The 19461-nt window shown below is 46.2% G+C and overlaps 1 protein-coding gene across 3 annotated transcripts in view; it reads left to right on the top strand.

Annotated features, from left to right (window-relative positions):
• Positions 1-5582: 5582 nt before the first annotated feature.
• Positions 5583-19461, top strand: part of RETREG1 (reticulophagy regulator 1) — a 108669-nt gene continuing 94790 nt past the window's right edge. The window contains exon 1 of one of the 3 annotated variants that reach the window (XM_032789752.2): positions 5583-5699. The gene's annotated coding sequence lies outside the window, so the exon portion shown is untranslated. Of the gene's footprint in view, positions 5700-6571; positions 6654-13475; positions 14157-19461 lie in introns of those variants that run through there. The other 2 variants (XM_075062693.1, XM_075062694.1) reach the window with 2 other exon arrangements.

Below are 19461 nucleotides of genomic sequence, written 5' to 3'. Positions count from 1 at the left end.
GCACATCAGGTGGCATCTTAAAGAGGGCAACCCATCACACTTTGTATCATCAGTCAGGGTGATAAATAGATTGGATATGAATTAGCAATCTAGTATGTTAGGCTTAGTTTGCAGTTTTGTTTATTTATGAGGTGATCTGTTTGCTATCACTTGTAATCACTTAAAAACTATCTTTCTGTCATTAATAAACTTGTTTTATGCTTTATCTAAACCAGTGTGCCTTTGAGTGAAGTATCTGGGGAAAAATCTCAGCTTGGCTAACACAAGCTAGTTGTGCATACATTTCCCACATTGAGGGGAAAGCAAACATATTAATGAGCTTACCTTGTACAGATCCCTGTGCAGTGTAAAAAGGTATAATTCTGGGGTTTATACTCCAGCAAGCGTGCAAGGTGGGAGGAGCTGGGAAATTGGCTGTTTCCTGCCTGTCTTTGATTGGCATAGGTAAAGCACTCAGGTAGCAAGTTTGGGTGTGTGTCGCCATCTGCTGTCATGTCAGGTGATAACAGGGCCTGGAGAGGCTGAACCAGGAGCAGAGCAGGGCTAGCTGAGCTGGCTGATTAGAGGGGCACAGCAGTTCTCATTGCTCCCAGACTGAACCCCAGGCGTGACAACTCATCACACATGGTTGATAGTGTCAAAGGTGAATGACAGGTCAAGGAGGACAGGGATGGAGTACTGGTTCTGAGCTCTGGCTTAGAGTAGGCAATTAAAAGCTTTGGTGAGAAGTGGTTTCAGTGGAGTGCAAGGGGTGGAAACCAGATTGGATGGAACTGGAGAGGAAATCCACAATGTAATCATAAACAATACATTCAAAGATGAAGGCAAAGTGGGAGCCATAATTGGAGAGACAAGTGAGGTCAAGGATTTTTTTTTAAAAAAAGATGACAGAGGTTAAAACATGCTAATATTGTGAAGGGAAAGAACCAGGAAGAGAATTTAAGGACAAGTGCAAGGAAGGGGATAAGTGAGTGCAAAGGAGATCGGGAAATGAAATGGCATCACCGAGGCAAGTGTAAGGGTTAGATAAATAAAGCAGATGAAAAATGTATATGTCTGTGACAGGAGAGAAAAAGATTTGAAAGAGAGGAAGAGTAGCAAGCCGAGGTGAGGAGGAAGGTCAAATTGTATTATGTCAATATTCTCTTGGCAGAAACTGGCAAGGTTCTTTCCATACTATCAGTTTCTGTGGTCTTACCAATGGATGTAGAGTAGTATGGGGAAAAGTCAGTATAGGGTGTACTGTTTAAGAACAATTTTAACTCTGTATGTCCTCTGTTTTTAACAGGGCCATCCCTAGACATTTTGATGCCCTATACAGCCCCCAGGCCTCTGCGGGGGGAGGGGAGGGCACCCAAAGCCTCCACGGGGGGGGGAGGGGGGAGGACCCAAGACCAGGCTTGGGGGTAGGTGGGAACCGTCACCCAGCATGAGATGGTGGAGCAGAGTGGGGGTTTGGGGCCAGGTATGTTACTACCACCTTTTCACCGTGGTGATTGCCAGTTTGGGCAAGTGAGTGATTCCGAGTGAAGTGGGACTGATGGGGCTCCAGCCCTTCTGCTCCACTCCCCTGGCCCCAGCTTTGGGGGGCAGGAGAGAACCACCCCCCAGCAACTCACTGGTGTACTGCTGGGAGCTGGCAAGTGTGGAACGGGCTGGGTCGCTCCACTTCCCTCCACCTGGTGAGTGCAAGGCCGCGCTCGACCCCTATGCAGTCCCCCAGGACGTAGCTCAGGGAAAGGGTAGAGTGGAGGTGGGGCTGGGGCGAGCAGCGGGTGGCTTTGGGGAAGGGATGGAGTGGAGGCAGGGCTGGAGTGGAGCAGGGGTGGGAAAAGGTGGGGCAGAGCAGGAGTGGGGGACTTTGGGGACGAGGTGGGGCATGCGCAGAGCAGGGGTGGGGGCTTTAGGGATGAGGCAGGGTGGGGGTGGAGCAGGGCCGGGGGCAGCTTTCCTGGCCAGCTCAGCCGGCTGGGGGATCGAGTTGGCCACTGAAGCAGCATGCAGCTGCGAAGGGCACCAGAAAATTTGGGGTAATTTGGTGCCCCAAATTTCCTGGTGCCCTACGCAGCTGCGTAGTTTGCACATGGGTAAGGACAGCCCTAGTTTTTAACATCTGTGGGTTTTTTGCAATATACAGGAAACATAGTATCTTTTGAATGTAGATCAAAATCTTCAGACCTGAGTACTTTAAGTCAAGCACTTACATCCATGTTTTCAAAGTGGCCTGATTTTTAGAAGTTGAGTACCAACAAAGATCAGTTGTATTGCTTTAGTACTGTATCCAAGTGTCACTCTGCCTTAGTGAGTCATAGCTGAGGATGCCAAATTCAGAAAAAATTGCTGAGAAATAGGACAAACTCACCCCAAACTGGTGGTTTTTCTATCATTAGATTATACCAAGGCAGAAACAAAAGTAAACTTCCATTTTACCACACTAGTTAACAAAAAATCAAAGATGTAGTCTCCTCAGGCATTACAGCCATTGTCTCAATTTCATCATACATAGCATTCTTCTAATCCCAAGAGATCAGCCACATAGCCAGGTCAATATATAACCCGAATCTTACCCAATAATCACACTGATGCCAATACTTTAGTAACTAAAACTAAAAGTTTAATAATAAAAGAAGAGAGTTAATAATGGTTAATACATCATATACATACAAATAATTGAAAAGTCCTTATAATCAGGTTTGTAGCAGTGATGGAATAGACTGCTGGCTTATAAAGTCTCTCTCTCTCTTTTGGAAGGTTCTCAGCCCATAGCTCAAAATGCTCCTTTTAGTTGTAAATCCACAGTCCAGCAAATCAGGGAAGGAAAGGGGCAAATTGGAGATATCTCAGGGGTCTTTTATATCCTTTGCCATGTGCATGGAATTCTACCATCTCAAACGAAGCTCACAGCCTCCATTTGTGGAAAGTTACTGACCCAAGATGGAGTCCAGGCTCACATGAGCATATCACATGTCCTTGCATGCTTTGATGACTCATAGGGGCAACCATTACCCATATTCTTGCTGAGCCGTCTACAGGAAGGCTTACAGGGTGGGATGAGTTTCTTCTATAGCCCATTGTTACAGTGAAGTATCCTTAATGGGCCATCAACACATAGCTGTCTATGCAAGCCTCCTGCTCTCCAGGATGGAGGCTCTAACAACCTCCACCAATTCTGAACCCTACACTTCTCCACTGGCCTTCACCGGGCCATGGCGCAATGCAGTCTGAAGGTCTCACCTCTCTTAGTTTCCCCCACACCAAAATGAATAACAACACAGGCTGAACCCTAGAAGAAAAGCTCCTGTCCCACCTACATGCTGCTCTGCCCCCACCAATGTGATGGGTTGGTACCCAATACCAATAGTTTTCTGTGCCGAATGCCAAGACACATTAAGAGGAGCTAGAGCCACCAGCGCAGTCTGGATGGTGAAGAGCAAATGATCCCAGTCAGTGGTGGCATGTGAGGCACATATTATAAAATATTTCTATCCTTAACAAATGTATAATTTAAAAGCTATTGCAAGGTTATCTTTTTATAGTGAAGAAGCAGTATGCCAGGGGTCTCTAACACACAGCCCGCAGGCTGCATGCGGTCCGCAAAGTTATTATTCTGCGGCCCATGAGCTCTTCACAGCCTTCCTGCCCTCCTCCAGTTTTTACCTAGAGCGGCTCTGGCCCAACACGCACCAGGGGCAGGGCAGGGCAAGGCAAGGCAGAGCTGGCTGGCTGCCCTGGCCTACCCCCACGCCACTCCAGGAAGCCGAAAGAAAGTGGGGGAAGAGAGGCACAGAGGCATGTGTTGATGTTGCTTCAGGCACCGCCCCCAGCAGCTCCCATTGGCCATGATTCCCCGTTCCCAGCCAATGGGATATGCTGGGGGTGGTGCCTGAAGCAACAGCAACCCATGCCCCTGTGCCCTTGCTCCTCCACCTTCCAGCCGCTTCCCAGAGCGGCATGGAGGCAGGGCAGTCAGGGAGTTTACCCTGCCCCTGGTGCATGCTGGGCCAGAGCCTGCCCCCCTGCCCTGAGCCCCTCCTGCAGTCAAACCCCCTGCCTTGAGCCCCTTGCAGCACCCTGCACTCCAACCCCCTGCCACACCCCTCCTGCACCTCAACCCCCTTCCCTGAGCCCCCTGCTGCACCCTGCACCCAACCCCGAACCCCCTGCTGCACACCGTGCCTCTCCTGCACCCCAGTCCCCTTCCCTGCACCCGATCCCCTGCCTTGAACCCACTGTCACACCCTGCACCTCAACCCACTGCCCTGACCCCCTCCCGCATCCCTCACTCCTCCTGCACCCCACACCAATTCCCTGCCCTGAGCCCCCTGCCACACCTCGACCCTCCTGCTGCACCCCACACCCAACTCCCTGTCCTGAGCCCCTGCCACACCCCACACCCCTCCTGCATCCCTTGGGGGCAGGGAGGGGGAGAGTTGGGGGTGTGGATTTCAGGTAAGGTGTTGGAATAGGGGCAGGGAAGGGGTGGGAAGAGGTGGGACTGAGGGCAGCGGAGGAGGGTGTCATAAATAGATAGCTAAGGGTTAATGTTTCTTTTACCTGTAAAGGGTTAACAAGGGGAACCAAACACCTGACCAGAGGACCAATCAGGAAACCGGATTTTTCAAAGTGAGGGAGGGAACTTCTGGTTTTGGGTTTGTTCTGCCTTGTTTGTTTTCTCTCGGCTATGAGGGAAGAGCTTTTTTTTTTTTTTTTTTTTTTCTATCTCCAAGCTTCTTTCTACCTTCTGTTCCCAGTTGTAAGTACAAAGGTAGCAAAGCAATAGGCTTTATATGTTTTGTTTTGTATTTACATGTGTGGAGTTTGCTGGAATGTTTTAAATTGGATATCTTTTTGAATCAGACTGTTTATTCATATTTTCTTATAAGCAATAGCCCTGTATATGTCATCTTAATGCAGAGTTTATATTCTTATGTCTTTTTCTTTTTTTTATATAAAGTTTTCTTTTTAAACCCTGTTTGAGGTTTTTCTCTGGTTAAGGCTACGGAACGAAGGGAGGGGGAAATCTCTTTGTGTTAGCTTGACTAGGTTTGAATGCATAGCCTCAGGGAGGAAGGAGGGGGGAAGGTAAATTGCCCTCTCTGTTTTGCATTCAAGGAGTTTAAGTACAGTATCGCCCAGGATAACCCAGGGAGGGAGAGCTGGGGATGAGATAAAGAGGAGACAAGGGGAGAGGAGGTTTTTTCCCTTTGGGGTGAGACTCAGGGTTTCTGAGTCTTGGGGTCCCCCAGAGAAGATTTTGGGGAGACCAGGAGTTGATCAGGTACTCAGAATCCTGATTGGTGGCAGCGATATCAGATCCAACCTGGTAATAAGCTTGGGGGTTTCATGCTAGCTTCTCAGTTTATGAACGCTAAGGTTCAAATCTGAGTAGGAAGCTATTACAAAGGGAGAGAAGTGTCAGTAATGCGGCCCTTGGGCCAATGTACTAGTCCTCACATGGCCCTCCTGATCATTTGAGTTTGAGACCCCCTGCAGTAAACCAACCCAGGAGCGGGAGCCATCATTGACTGTTGGCTCCTCCTGCAGCTACTCAGGGCCCTGCCCCAGGGGGCAGGGAGAAGGGCAGGAGGAGCACAGGGCACGGGCCCCCCCTCCACACTCTGAGTTTAAGGACTGCAATCCGCTCCTGAGACCTCCCTGCGGTTCGCACAGCACCACCCTTAGGAAGGGGCTGAGGTGTGGTAAGTTGCCACGGTAACAAACCAGCTTTGTGAGGCATGCTTAGCCCTACCCGGCCTGAGCCTCACCCAGCGCGACCAGCTGCCAACTTTCTGGCCATGCAGTTCCCTAGGGCTGCCCCACAGGTGTGACACTTGCAACAAACAGCAGGCTTAAGGGTTGTCGCGTCACTCACAGCGCTCTCGGTCGCTTTGGGCCCTAGGGCTCGGCTGCGCTTAACGCCCGGGCTCAGGGGCCGCCCCGAGGGGAGCCCACTTCCTCCCCCAGCCCAAACCGGAGCAGCTTCCCCGCGGCCTCCCGCCCCGATCCAGCGGTAGCGGGCTCCAGGAAGTACATTTATGACGCAATCGCTCCCCTGGTGACGGGCACCGTTACCCGGGCCTGGGTGGAGCCGGAGAGAGACACACGGGAACAGGGCATTGCTGCCAGCAACGGCCACAAAACACTCGAGCTGTGCGCGCGCGCGCCCCCCTCCCCCGTGTACTCCCCTCCCGCAACCCCCGCCCCGGGTCCTCCCCCCAGCGCTCCCAACGGCTACCGGCCCCGCGGTGACGTCAGCCGCTGCCTGGCAGAGGGAGCTGCTGTGCGCGCGCGGAGCCCACGCCCGCCTCTCTCCGGGGTGCCGCGCCCTCGCCCCGCCCCCTCCCAGCTCGCACCCAGCAACCGCCGCCGAGACATGGCGAGTTCGGGGTCGCGCGGCAGCACCGGGCGGCGGAGGTGGGCGGTGCGCCGAGGTCCCCGGGCTTCGGAGCGCGGCGGCGCGGGGCCCGCAAGCCGCCGCCGCCGCCGGAGCCAGCGGCTGGAGATGAAGAGCTGGAGCAGGTGTCAGACGGGGCCGCGTCCGCGCTGCTGGGGGAGACCGGGCTGGCGCTGGGCGGCTGCATCGCGGCTGCTCTGAGCTGGGAGAGGCCGCTCCGCAGCCTGGGCGGGTTCGTCTGCGCCAACCTGCTGTTCTGGTGAGAGCGCCTCGCCGGGCGCGGGGGGCTTGGGGGCGATGCTCCGCCCGGTCCCCCGGAGAGACCCGGCCCACCCCGCTCGGAAAGTGCCAGCCTAGACCCCGACACACCCCGCCCCCCTGCAGCCCTTCCCCAGGAGCAGAGCCTGTGCCCAGTGCACCCTGCTTTCCGTTCTCTATGGGCGAGACCCCCCTGTCCCCATTAGGGCAGAGCTACCCCCATGCACCCTCTCCCCTTATTCTCCCCACACACACCCTATGAGGACACTGCCCCCTTTCCATTCCTTTCCCCAGTACACCTTATTCCCTCCCCCTTCCCACGCGGGAGACTCCCACTCTGCCCCTCCTGCCCCTGGGAGAGACCCCAGCCTTTCCTTAATATCGCTGTGATACCCAAGGGAGAGATTCCCCAGCACTTTATTCCCTTCCTCTCTCACCTTGCTGTCCAACACCCAGAGCTGAACGGAGTACAGTGTTTCCTCTCTGCACTTATTTTCATCATTTTTGGCCTTTCCCAACAAATCCATGCTATGGGGATTAGACTCACCCAGGCACCAAATGTCATCATCTGAGTTTGAGATAAAGGGGACACATGAATTCCAACGCATTTTGGAGAGGGAAGTGAAGCTCATGAAATTAGACCCCAATCGGGAAATGAGCTCTGCACTGATAAAGTGGTCCACTAATGTGGAGTTGATAGTAAGGGGAGTGAGACCAGAGGCATAAAGTTAAGCATGTGTGTGTTTTGCAGAATCAGTAGTCTTATTTAAAAGCCTATTGCAGAATAAGAGCTTTCTGTATTTTGTGTGTTGTGCAGCAGCAAGCATATTTTCTGTGCTTGACTCAGTCTTTTCTAGTTGGTGTAGGTCAACTTTGTGTATAAAGGAGGAAGATTTATAACCGAAATAGGCATGTTTGCATTGTGTTGAAAACCCACCCTGTATGCTCCACCTCCAAATCTTTATAATTTAAGTAATTTATTCCTATAGGAATATTCTACATTTTTCTACTCCTGTTTCAAGTCTCTTTGTATCTGTGGTTGCACCAGTGCATAAAGAATCCCTACATCTGTCACCAGGTCTTACATGTATTCTGTGTTCATACAGTCAGCATTGTATATATACATACATCTCAGGGCTGAATCTTTTAATACAAATGAGACTAGGGCACCAAATGATGTTTTCTCCCATAGGATCATCCTCTTTCCTCCTCAGTACCGCACGTAAGAGACAAAGCAAAAAAACAGGTGGATTATTGACAACTGCATTCAGTGCTGTACGACCTTGGAAATGGTCATTTTTTAAGCAGTATGCAGTCCAAATCATAAGGAAGGAACTTGAGTATTTTCTTAAGCATCACACTGCACAGGAAAATATTCTGTTGAATACGAAAATATAGGCCTGTACTCTTTAATTAAAGGGAATGCGGTGTCATTTGCTAATTTGAAAGGCGAGAAATGTTATAGTGCCGAGGCTAGACTAAAGAGTTCTTTCCTGGCTTACGAGATTGAGCTTCAAATGAGTTATGTGTGACCTAACAATCCCAATTCATAATATACATTACTATACTTGCTATAGCAGGTAAGTCTCTTGCATTAAGAAAATAATTATAAAGTTGTGCCATCATTTTCTAGATCTGTCAGATCCAGTTTCTGCAACAGTGGTTGCTTACAATCAAGAAGGCCATAATGTCTTGACCTGTTTTTAACCAAGCTGTGTAATAAAATGATGAATAGTAGTATTGGTAATAGCACTAAAGCTGGTTAGATTATAAAATAATTGTATTAAATTCTGCATTCCAGGTAGAGATGGTTGCATTTGTTTAGGGCAGGAGTCGGCAACCTTTCAGAAGTGGTGTGCTGAGTTTTCATTTATTCACTCTAATTTAAGGTTTCGGGTGCCAGTAATACATTTTAATGTTTTTAGAAGGTCTATTTCTATAAATCTATAATATATAACTAAACTATTGTTATATGTAAAGTAAATAAGGTTTTTTAAATGCTTAGATGCTTCATTTAAAATTAAATTAAAATGCAGAGACCCCCGGACCAGTGGCCAGGGCCTGGGCAGTGTGAGTGCCACTGAAAATCAGATCGCATGCTGCCTTCAGCACGCGTGCCATAGGTTGCTTACCCTGGTTTAGGGCATCACAGGGCTTCCCATTTGTCACTGAGTTTGAGCATAACTGAGCATAAGGAATAGTCAGTTAGGATAAGGACATTTGGTCTGACCAGATCTGACTTGAACCTGTGGATTTGTAGATGGGTGCAACCATTATTACCTCTATTCCTTTAATTAAAAAATTGTTTGTTTTTTCTGTTGTACTTATGTATACTGTTGGTTTTGATGGTCTTATTGGCAGGTTGCATTCTACTGTATGGTTACTGATATTTAAGTGAAATGGTTCTGTCAGAATTTCTAGTTCATGCTACATTCCTAGTGCCAGAGGGAGCCAGGATGAAGAAAACCTGGCTTTCGCTGCAGAGCAGTGCTTCTTGGGGCTTCATCCATTTTACTGTGCAGAGGAAATTGAGGAGTGGGCGTAAACTAGGAAAGATTCAGGGGAGTGAATGATAGCCAGTAGCTTTGGCCTGGAGCAGCGAACTGCGGCCGGTGTGAGCCGCGATCGGCCGGACCTGCGGACACGGCAGGTAAATAAACAGGCCTGGTCCAGCCTGCCAGGGGCTTTCACTAAACAAGCGCCGTCCCAAGTTTGGGAAACGCTGCTGTAGATGTATAAAAATGACGTAAATTACTTTTAATGGGTTTAAATGAGTATTGGACGGTGAGACACTTTATTCTTTTACTTCTCTGAATTTTCTTAAACCAATTAGTCTATATAATACCACTGTAGTATATTATCCCTTGTGTTTTGTTTCCAATTTTTCTATCCATGCATATACTGTAGTTTTAATTTCAAGTGTAAATGGACTTACATTGTCACATTCAGAAGTTGCTGCCATTTAGAAACACTGCTCACACAGTAAGGCTAAAATTGTTTCTGGCACAGTTAATTTAGCCTCTGCAAATATACGTACTTTTGTTATACAGTTTACGAGGGAAAGAATGATTCCGTATGTATGTGTGGATGTGTGTATATATTGTTTTTGTTTGTGTTTGTAAAATGCATCATGTTGCTGCAATTATGTCTTACGTTTCCTAGAGACGTGACAGATATGGATTTATATGGCTTACAGTCTGCTGTGGGATAAAGTGATCTGCCTCAATGTGACTTTGTGTGCTACTCAGAGTGAGCAAGAGTCCATGAAAGTTGTTGACAGTAACACTACATTAAACATTAATTGACATGAGGAAGTATATCTGCATTTACACAGTTTTTTACATTAGACAGGGTGGAGGGTGTGTGAGCTGGCTAGACTTCTCAAGAGAAAACAAGTGTAATCTTCTTGTTTGTACGTTTTTTTGTGCTTTGGTTTTTTTTTTTTTTTTTTGTCATTATATGAAGCCTTCTTTGTTCATCTCCTGAAAGAGTGCAGTGACACAAATGTCGGAAGAGGAAACAGCAATTCATCATCCATCCGAAGTGTCTGTATGCGTGGAGACTATGCTAAGGAAGTTTTTCCACCTGACACCATGAAATCCAACTTACTCTTGGGGGAATTCTGCACCACTTTGCATGTGCAGAATTCATATCCCCCATAGAGAAAAAAGCCAGAGAGGTTGTACAGTTATTCCTTTCACTCAACAGGGGCTGCTGTGGTGCCAGGACAGAGGGCAGCCAGCTCACGGGCCGGCTCAGCCAGCTGAAGAGCTGGAGTTGGCAGTGTCTGTGTTCCTCACAGCGCTCTGCCTGCAGGGCTAGGTGAGGAGGCACAGGATATAGAGGGACAGACAGAACAGGGCACACAGAGCTGCTGGGGGCTCACATAGACTGGGGTTCAAAAGTGCTCCGGGGGGGACAGACTGGAGTGGGAGCACAGAAGCTAGTGGGGTGACAGCATTGAGCCAGGGGCTGAGTGGGGGTGCAGGGACACATGGGGGGGTGGCTGAGTGGGAGTGCAGGATGACCTCGGGATGGGAGGGAGAGGTGCAGGGCCACATGGAGAGGAGGGTCCAGGCTCCTTCCCGGCAATTGCTCCCCTGTCCCTCAGCTCCTCCGTTACCCCACTCGTCCAAACCTCTGCATTGCTTATGAGGGGTGTGGGAAATATGTTTCTGTATTGCAGTTTAAATGAATTATTACTCAAAGTTCTGTATTAATATGCCTAGTAAGGAATCTATTTGTCAGAAAAACATTTCCTGAACCTCTTTTGTTGTCTGTATTGTTACAGACATACTTGCTGACAGGTATTTTGAGTGCACTGCCCTTGCCTGCAGGCACTACCCCCTACAGCTCCCATTGACTGGGAATGGGAAGCCGTGGCCGATGGGAGCTTCAGGGGGGTACCTGCAAGCAATGGCAGCACATGGCAGAGCCACCTTCCCCACCCCACCCCCAGGAGCCACTGCTGGACATGCTGGCCACTTCCAGGAGTGGTGCAGGGCCAGGGCAGGCAGGGAGGCTGTCTTAGCCCTGCTGCATGCCGCTGCCACCTTGGAACTGCTCGAGGTAAGCGATGCTGGGTCAGAGCCTGCACCCTGAACCCCTTTTGCACCCCATGCCCTAATCCCCTGCCTTGAGCTCCCTCCTGTATTCCAACCCCCTGCTCTGAGCCCCCTGCGGCACTTCTCCTACACCCCAACCCCTTGCCCTGAGCCTCCTAACCCCCTGCTTTGAGCCCCTGCTGCACCTCTCCTGCACCTCAACCCCCTGCCCTGATCCCCCTCTTGCATTCCACACACCCCCTGTACCCTAACCCCCTGCCATACCCCATACCCCTCCTGCACCCTAACCCCTTGTCCTGAGCCCCTTCCTGCACACCACACTCCCTCACACACTCTGCACCCCAACCCCCTCTCCCAGCCCTACATTCCTGGCCCTGCGTACAATTTCCTCACCCAGATGTGGCCTTCAGGCCAAAAAGTTTGCCCACCCCTGATATATATTGCTAAAGTATTTGATATGCATTGAGACTTGTGATTAAAGGAAAGTGGATTCTTCCCCTTATTTGAAATCTTCTAATAATACTTGGCATTTATAGTGCTGACCGTGCAAATATCTCAAAGCAATTTACTAATGATTTTTAGGTGTGAACACTCCTGTGAGATAGGCAGATATTGCTGGGCTAGTTTTTCAAATGTGCACACACACACTGTAAACAACCTCACTGGTATATGCCTATAGGCAAGTCACATATACATAAGGATTTGCTTGCCTGTATTGGAATGTGCACACACACTATATGACGATCTGCTCTTTATTTTAACGTTATGAGGAAGGGACTGAGCTACTTGACCTGGTGGCTAAAACCCAAATTTTTAAAGAGAGGTATGTGCCCTTGCATATGCCCTCATGTAGCGTGCTATCTCTTCCTTCTACAAAAGTGCACATGCATATTTGCGGAGGGGAATTTCATGTTTCAGTCTGGTATGTACAGAGCTGTTCATAGCCACCCTAGAAAATTTGGTCTTCTTTGACTTCCCCATTGTCACCCAGGAAGTTTTTGTCAGAGCAGGGAACAGAACCTGGTGTCCCAAGTCTCAGGATATCCTCTAACCACAAAACAACCCTTTCTTTTTGGTGTTGCCTACATGAGGAGATTTTGTGCTTAAACATGATTTGTATCAGTTTAGTTAGCTGACATGATGCTGACCACGACTTTGCAGTTGGTGTAGACAAGAATAAGTCATGTTCAGCAACGTCAGCTAACTCGACTTTTTAAAAATTGAGCTAAGATTTCCTGGTATAGTGGAGGCTCATCAGAATAAAATCCTCCCTTGCACACACTTTTGTACCAAGGAACCTCCATAGTACTCCTGTATGCAGGAGAGGTAGGTATGTTGGGCTGCTGATGGGATTCTCTTCACTCTTTGCACACAAGTGTAGTAGTCTGTGTGCTGTTTCTGAGTATGCTTAGGCAGGCCAGAGAGGGGACACTGGATCCACACTTAGGCATAGCTTCCCCAAAGGGTTTAGTGAAGGATAGCATCCTTTATTCCAGTCTATAGTTAAAAGTAATGTCTGTGGAGGAGCTGCACAATAATCCTACTGCCTAATCTGGGTTGGGATGGTTGTTTCTCCCCTCCACTCCCCTGCTCAGTTCCTTGCATAAAGATGACTTAGATAGTTTTTGGAGTGATGATAGGGTGTGAATTTCCTCCAAATGATCATCTAAATCACTCCCCGATGCTGATATGTTATCGGATGTTTTTGAATGTCTCGTAACAAATAAATTAGAGAGCCTTTATATATATATAGATAGATAGATGTTCTTTGCTGTGTTTAGTTTAGTTTTAAGCCTAAATAAAGCAGCGGTCCCAATTTTCAGATCAATTACTGAAATTGCAAGTAGGTAAATGTAAATAGCTCGCTCTTTAACATGTTCAGCTCTGCTTTAGTTTATTTCCTTTTTTACAAATTTGTATTATATGTTTCAGGAATAGTACAACAAATGTATAAAGAGCAAATTGGACAGTCCATACCAAAAGAGATTGCACTCTACATGCAAATATAAATTGGGGGACCTCATATGCCCCTTATTTATTTATGAACAGACATTGTTGTGATAAGTCTGGGGTCTGCAGCTCAATAATATTCTGCAGGTGGTGAAATCAGGAGCTGGTGCTGCAACTCCCCAGGAAGCTTCCCCGCATATATCTTTTGGGGGTAGGGTGGGGGAGTTCTAGAATGGGGACATGGGCTGTGGTCAAGAACAAATTGTTTTGATTCAGGTTAAGGTTTATTGGAATGAAGGAAACTTGGGATTTGTCTTTGACTTGGTTGAGATTAACCTTTTGGTTCAAAGTGAGGTTTTATAAGAAGAATTGGTATTCTGTGTATCTGTCATCTCCATAGTTTGCCAGACAGGTGACGAGCTCTGAAGACCTAGAGAACAGTGGAAGCCCACGTTTCCAGAAGCACATACTGTACACATTTTTGTAAATTTTGGATTATAAGAAGATAAATTTCTCGTATGTAATTAAGAGTAAAACAAAATTTTTATGTTTAATGTTTATTCCTATTTATTGTATATGTATTTTATGTTGCATTGTATTTAAAAACGAATATATAAAAATCTACTTATTTTGTTTTATATTATCCAGCTAGAGCATTGTTTGTAAATCAAGGAAATAAAAGGGCACAGGTAACCTAACTTGTTCATCCATATGTTATGGACAAACCAGTCGGCGCTTGTGAGAAATGAACTAAACTTTTGATAAATGTGCATTCCAAATGCGCATCTAAACACTATATAGTGAGTCAATCAATCAGTGAAATATAATGGCTGTAAGAATATAGAGTGGCGTGGCATTGTGTATAGGCAAGAATTTGCTGGCAGAATGCATCATCGTTAATCCTTGTCTGCATTTAGGACAATTACTTGTTACTGATAATAGATGACAGCAATGGCTGCAACTGAACTGGTGCTGAACACAGCTTAACTGTAAGTACCAAACAAAGTATACCATGTTCTGCATCTTTTCTGAAACAGTGGTTACATTTTGCAAGGATCAAGTGTTTACCTCTTCCTCTCTCAAGTGGCAGTTTTAATGCTGTTTTAGAGAGCTTAAAAATCAATTGTACGTGGAGAATTTAAATTTTTCTTTAAACTTTTGGGAGATGCCTATTGGCATAATGTTATTTCATAGCAAACTATTGGGTGCTATAAAATAGTGGCTCTCAACCTTTCCAAACTACTGTACCCCTTTCAGGAGTCTGATTTGTTTTGTGTACCTGAAGTTTCACCTCACTAAAAAAAATTACTTGCTTATAAAAGCAGGCATAAAATACAAAAGGGTCACAGTACTGTATTATTGAATCATTGCTTACTTTCTCATTTTTACCATATAATTATAAAATAAAGCAATTGGAATATAAATATTGTCCTTACATTTCAGTGTATTGTATATAGAGCAATATAAACAAGTCATTGTCTGTATGAAATTTTACTGACTTCGCTAGTGATTTTTATAGTCTATTGTGAAACTAGACAACTGTCTAGATGAGTTGATGTACCTCCTGGATAGGGTGACCTGACAGCAAATGTGAAAAATGGGGAAGGGGGTGGGGGTAATAGGCGCCTACCTAAGACAAAGCCCCAAATATTGGGACTGTTCCTATAAAATCGGAACATCTGGTCTCCCTACTCCTGGAAGACCTCTATATACCCCCCTCCCAGAGATACGTGTACCCCTGGTTAAGAACCACAGATATAAAATATTATTGTTCCAGGAAGCTGAGAAGATACAGAAAAGCATGGTCTCAACCCTGCGTACAGTAGAACTCAGAGTTACGAACTGAATACTCAACCACACACCTCAGTTGGAACCAGAAATATGCAATCAGGCAGCAGCGGAGAGAAAACAAACCTGTACTTTGTTAAAATGTGAACTACTTTTAAAAGGGGGGGAGGGGGGAGGTTTAAAAAAAAAGTTTGACAAGGTAAGGAAACTGTTTCTGTACTTGTTTCATTTAAATTAAGGTGGTTAAAAGCAGCATTTTTCTTCTTCATAGTAAAATTTCAAAGCTGTATTAAGTCAACATTCAGTTATAAACTTTTGAAAGAACAACCATAACATTTTGTTCCGAGTTATGAACATTTCAGAGTTACGAACATTCCTGAGGTGTTCATAACTCTGAGTTCTACCATAGTTTACAATGTGCTTTAACTATAGATCACGGGGCCTAGAAATCATTTTAAAAAAAAATACTCTTTTTAGTGTTGTTTTTTTTTTAAACCATCTTCTGACTCTTTCTCCTATTCTTTTACAGAGATTTTTCTCAAGAGTAATTGTTATGGGAAGATTTTGCTTTACTATTGCAGTTAGGGTTAACTCATTCAAAAGGGAAGCATTTTTATTCCCATTATTTCTTTATGCCCAAAAGACAAGGGGAATAGGGAGGCTAAAAGGCTTAAAATTAATGCAGGGCTGTATGGTGCCATAATTTCCCTGTTTTTCATTCATAGATTCAAAGGCCAAATGGGACTATTGTGATCATCTGGTCAGACCTCCTATATATACAGGCCATAGAATATCCCCAGAATAATTCTTAGAGCAAATTCGGTCTTGATTTAAAGATTTTCAGTGGTGGAGAATCCGCCATAACCATCAGCAGACTGTTCCAGTGGTTAATTACCCTCACTGTTAAAAATTTACATCTTGTTTCCAGTCTGAATTTCTCTAGCATCAGCTTCCAATCAATGGTTCATTTTATACCTTTCGGTGTTAGATCAAAGACCCATTATTAAATATTTCTTCCCCATGAAGGTACTTGTAGAAAGTAATCAAGTCACCCTTATATCATTTTTTGTGACTCTTCTCTGAACCCTCTCCAATTTACCAAAGTCCTTCTTGAATTGTGGATACCAGAATTGGATGCAGTATTCCAGCAGTGGATAAGTAAGTAGAGAAGTAAAATAACTTCTCTACTCCTACTTGAATTTTCCTTGTTAATGCTTCCGAGGGTTGCATTAGTCATTTAGGCCCCAAGTGCAATGCTGTGGCCTATGTTCAGATTATTCACCACAACCCCCAAATCTTTTTCAGAGTCACTGCTGCCCAGGATAGTCCCCCATCCTCTAAGTTTGGTGTACATTCTTTGTTTTCTTTGACCTAATATCACAACCGGGACGGGGGCGATCTGACCCATTGATCAGAGCAAGTGTCCTGTGAGGAAAATGGTTTTCTTTGTAAGATTTCAAAAATAATACATGAAACACCAAGTGAACCTTCAGCGAGCAGGATAGTTGTAGTTTAAAAGTGACTGAATTAACCTGCCAAAAGATCTTTAAAGGGCCGGGGAATTGAAAGTCCAGCTTGCAAGCAGGTCTGTTTGTGCACAGATGCTGGGTGGAGAGCCATACTCATTCCTGGTCCTGATGAATCTCTTTGCTACATTAGTTCTCAGGTGGCTAGGTTGGGAGATATTGTGGGTGGAATCAAGTTGGTACCCTTTGTTGATGGTTTTAAAAAAAGGCTTTGTCCTGTAGATTCATAGACTCTAGGACTGGAAGGGACCTCGAGAGGTCATCGAGTCCTGTCCCCTGCCCTCATGACAGGACCAAATACTGTCTAGACTATCCCTGATAGACATTTATCTAACCTACTCTTAAATATCTCCAGAGATAGAGATTCCACAGCCACAAGCTTCCCTAGGCAATTTATTCCCATGTTTAACTACCCTGAACAGTTAGGAACGGTTTTTCCTAATGTCCAAAACTAAATCTTCATCTGAGGTGAGTAATGCAGTTTAAGCCCTTTGCTTCTTGTTCTATCCCGCCTAGAGGCTAAGGTGAACAAGTTTTCTCCCTCCTCCTGATGACACCCTTTTAGATTTCACCTGAAAACTGCTATCATGTCCCCTCAGTCTTCTCTTTTCCAAACTAAACAAACCCAGGTTCTTTCAGCCTTCTTCATAGGTCATGTTCTCAAGACCTTTAATCATTCTTGTTGCTCTTCTCTGGACCCTCTCCAATTTCTCCACATCTTTTCTTGAAATGCGGTGCCCAGAACTGGACACAATACTCCAGTTGAGGCCTAACCAGCGCAGAGTAGAGCGGAAGAATGACTTCTCGTGTCTTGCTCACAACACACTGTTAATGCATCCCAGAATCACGTTTGCTTTTTGCAACAGCATCACACTGTTGACTCATATTTAGCTTGTGTCCACTATAACGTCCTAGATCCTCTTTCTGCCATACTCCTTCCTAGACAGTCTCTTCCCATTCTGTATGTGTGAAACTGATTGTTCCTTCCTAAGTGGAGCACTTTGCATTTGTCTTTATTAAACTTCATCTGGTTTACCTCAGACCATTTCTCCAATTTGTCCAGATCATTTTGAATTTGACCCGTGTGTCCTCCAAAGCAGTTTGCAATCCCTCCCAGTTTGGTATCATCTGCAAACTTAATAAGCGTACTTTCTATGCCAATATCTAAGTCGTTGATGAAGATATTGAACAGAGCCTGGTCCAAAAACAGACCCCTGTTGGAACCCCACTTGTTATACCTTTCCAGCAGGATTGGAGCCATTAATAACTACTCTCTGAGTACGGTTATCCAGCCAGTTATGCACCCACCTTATAGTAGCCCATCTAAATTATTTGCCTAGTTTATCAATAAGAAATATCATGCGAGACCGTATCAAAATGCCTTACTAAAGTCTAGGTATGACCACATGCCCACTGCTTCTCTCTTATCCACAAGACTCGTTATCCAATCAACAAGAAAGCTATCAGATTGGTTTGACATGATTTGTTTTTTACAAATTCTTTACAAATCCATGCTGGCTATTCCCTATCACTTTACCACCTTCCAAGTGTTTGCAGAGGATTTCTTTAATTACTTGCTCCATTATTTTCCCTGGCACAGAAGTTAAACTAACTGGTCTGTAGTTTCCTGGGTTGTTTTTATTTCCCTTTTTATAGATGGGCACTATATTTGCCCTTTTCCAATCTCCTGGAATCTCTTCCGTCTCCCATGATTTTCCAAAGATAACAGCTAGAGGCTCAGATACCTCCTCTATTAGCCCCTTAAGTATTCTAGGATGCTTTTCATCAGGCCCTGGTGACTTGCAGGCATCTAACTTTTCTAAGTGATTTTTAACTTGCTCTTTGTGAACAAGGGGCTGCTAACAGGAAGTTTCACAAGGGAGTTCTCCAGGTGAAGGAGGAGCAAATACAGCATCTGTGGGGTAAGTGACTGTCTGTAGTGTGTTTGTGTTTGGGGGTTACTTGCTGTGTGCTGAGCTTATGTTTGTCAGTCTGGTTGGTTCGTTGTTTGAAGGACTGTGTGCTGTGGCTGGCAGCTGGAGGCTGTGAGCTTCAAAGGAAGGTTGGAAAGCTAGAAGCCTGTGGTAATTGGCTGAGCCTTAATCAGGGGGCAGGCATTCACTCAGGCCAGGGCTTTATAAAGCCGCGCACAAGCAACCAGGGAGCTTTGTGACCAGAGGCTGCTAACAGAGAGTTTCACAAGGGAGTTTGGAAGCGGAGCAGGAAGGGAGTGGGGGTCCCTTGTCGGTTCCAGCCGTGCCCCTGTATTCCCCTTAAAACCTGTAAACCAAACTACATTCAAAACTTCTTTCTTTAAATCACCTTTTCATTAACTAGGAGACAATGCAAGCAGAAGCCCAGCAGCAGGGTGGGGACTATCTAGTTTATTGCACCAAGTGTAGCATGTATGATTACCTGCCCTGTGGGCAGGTGGTGTATGTGTGCAGTCAGTGCAAGGAGCTCCTGGCCCTCAGAGACCACGTACGGTCTTTGGAGGCCAGGGTGGCGGAACTGGAGGAGCTAAGAGAGGCAGAGACATTGCCTCTTGCACTGAGGTTACCTCTTCGGGGGAGGGAACTCCAGTTGCTAGGAAAAGGCTGGTGTCAGTAATGGGAGATTCAATCATTAGAAACGTAGATAGCTGGGTTTGTGATGACCGGGAGAACCGTATGGTGACTTGCTTGGCTCGTGCGAAGGTTGTGGATCTCTCGAGGCATCTAGACAGACTTATGTGTAGTGCTGAGGAGGAGCCAGTGGTCGTGGTACATGTAGGTGCCAATGACATAGGGAAGGGTAGGAGAGATCTACTGGAAGCCAAATTTAGGCTGCTAGGAAAGAGACTGAAATCCAGGACCTCTATGGTGGCATTCTCAGAAATGCTCCCAGTTCCACGCGCAGGGCCAGGTAGGCAGGCAGAGCTTCAGAGTCTCAATGCGTGGATGACACGATGATGTAGAGAGGAGGGGTTTACGTTCATTAG

Source organism: Chelonoidis abingdonii, chromosome 2 (assembly GCF_003597395.2).
Source record: "Chelonoidis abingdonii isolate Lonesome George chromosome 2, CheloAbing_2.0, whole genome shotgun sequence".
In the NCBI taxonomy this organism is placed as follows: Eukaryota; Metazoa; Chordata; order Testudines; family Testudinidae; genus Chelonoidis; species Chelonoidis abingdonii.
The sequence above is the reverse complement of the archived record's forward strand: the minus strand, read 5'-3'. Positions and strand labels throughout refer to the sequence as shown.